Genomic DNA, 2,450 nt, shown 5'->3' on the forward strand with positions numbered 1-2,450 from the left:
GCAGGAATAGCCCTGGGAGTGCCACTTGCTCTCTTGCCTTAGCTTTCTGCAGCTGATTTTTGGGCTTTTGCTATTTAAAATTGCATTTGGTAAAAGTTTCATGGTTTATTTTGTAACACACCATATGCTATGTCCCTGTACTGAATAAATAAAGAGAAGACTGGGTGCAGAGGATCTTAGTTCACAGCTGTGCTGGTACTTCAGGATCTCACTTTGATACAAAGGATGCAAAAAGCCCCATTTTGGTCCCTGAGCCACAGAGGCAGGGTGCAGGAGGTGTCACACCATCCCTGGGAGGTGCTGGGGTGCCAGGAGCTGGTGGGCTCAGGCTGGTGTGGGTGAACACAGCTGCTCTGCCTGTCCTGTGAGAGCTTTACTGGTGCTGCTCTGTGGTTACAGGTGTGGGGGCCCTTTCTGGGAGAGAGGGAGGGTTCCTGGAGCCTGAGAAAGAAGATTCACCCCCATTGGGTTGATTTACCCCAAAACACAGTCCTTGGCAAGCAAGCAAATACTGCTAGCACAGAGCATGCCTGTGCAATGGAAAGCTCACCAGGGCAAAGCTTATTTTTTATTTACTCCTTTTCTTTTGATAGTCACCATTGTTTTTGTGATGTCTCATTGTACAAGCATTGTCCAGTGCAGCACATCAGGAACAAACGTGAGACATCACAAAAACAATGATGACTGTCAACGCTCCATGACACATTCAGAAAAAATGCTGACTTATCAAACAAGCACCCAGCAGAACTTCATTTTTCTGAATGTGTGTCGTGGAGCATTCAAATCTCAGGTTTTTATGCTGTCGTGGATGTTTCAGTTCTGGAAAATGACCTGACATTGGGGCCTAAGACATAACAGGATGTGCTTGGCTCTGGTGGTTTTGAGTCACATAACTTTGCCACGCTCTCAGTCCTGGGGTGTGGCTTTTCTTTCTGTGCAGAGCTCCCATCTGAAGTGTGATTTACCCTTTGGGCAGGGGCATGAGCTGCCTGCCTTGCTGGGCCTCCTGCTTCCCCTGCTTTTTTCATTGAGGGCCAGCTGCCTTGTTCTCACCTCCTGTGATGACACTTCCCACCATTACTGTCTATTCTAGTTTTCCTTTCCTACAAAATGCCCACTCAGGATGGTTCATTCTTCCTCTTTCAGTGACACCTTAGGACTCCACCTATGCACATGTCAGCCTAAGGCAGGAAAGGGGACTTCCAAGGTGTCCTCATGGCTTCAGAACATGGTTCCTCATGACCATGCCTGCCCTGAGAAGCCCCTCTCTGGGTTGCTTTGCTGTTGGCTGCCTTTGCCAGTGCTGTCAGGAATGATTCCTGGCTCTGGAAGGAACCTCTTGGCTGCCTTCTGCCATGGATAGTGCATGGCCTGGGCTGACTCCCCTTCCTGAGTCTCACTGGGCCCATGGTGAACCCTGGGCATGAGCCCATGGTTCTGTGAGGCCCTGCTAAGGCAGTGTTTGATCCTGCCCACCTGCCTGTCACCAGCACTGTCCCCAGGGAGGTGCCAGAGCCTCGCCTGCCTTTGCTTTGGGCGCTATTGTTCGACAGTTTCTGCCCGGGGTGCATCTGAAGCGCAGTTTTGAGATAACAGGAAGTGATAACGCCACAGCTGAGATGCTCAGTGCTTGTGTTTCCGACCCACTCTTTCTGCCTTCATAAAAACAGCAGGCAAGTGTTTCTGGCTGCTGCCTGGCCTCCCACACAAATCACAAATGCCTGGTATCGTTTCCAGCCCTTTGCTGTGGCATGGGGCAGGTGAGCAAGCACAGTGTGGAGGCAGAGGGGTGCGAGGAGAGATGCTCTTGGTGCTGTCCCTGCTGTCCACTGAGGGGAACAGCTCTGAAACAGCACTGCCTGCAGGCATCCCCAGGCTGCACCTCCCTGCTTGCCACTCCCTGCCTCAGCAGCAGTGACACGGGGACAGGCAGCCCTGGTAGAGGCACAGGACGACATGTCTGGGACCGGAATTAGGCAAACCCCTCTTCCTCTGTCAAAGCCAAAGTGAGCTTTCCCATGATAATTGCAGAGAAATAAAGGCGTGCTTGTTTGCCAACAAGTTCCTGTGGAAGGGTGCCCTGGTCTCCAGCTTTTCTTTCATAACACGTGCATGCACATCACGTGCTTCCACGATGGGCTCCCTGCAAAGCCTGCATCATTCCCTTCCCGCTTTGGCCGGGTGCCCCAGAGCCCCCTGTGCTTGTTGGCAGGTGTTCTGCAGGATCCTGCTGGGCAGTTCCCAGAAAGGAACTCTGTGCCAGGGCACTGGGGGCTTGCCCTGCTCTGCCTTGGCTCTGCTCTTACTCCTGACTCATCTCACAGCGACGGGAGTGTCCTGTCTGTCCCTGTGACTTGCCCTGTCCTGAGCAATAGGCACAATGGCAAACCAGGGGAGCAAGGGCAGTCTGTGGGCTTGGGATGCTCCTGGGATGCTCCTGGCTGTATTCC

The sequence above is a fragment of the Geospiza fortis genome, unplaced genomic scaffold, assembly GCF_000277835.1.
Source record: "Geospiza fortis unplaced genomic scaffold, GeoFor_1.0 scaffold72, whole genome shotgun sequence".
Classification (NCBI taxonomy): domain Eukaryota; kingdom Metazoa; phylum Chordata; class Aves; order Passeriformes; family Thraupidae; genus Geospiza; species Geospiza fortis.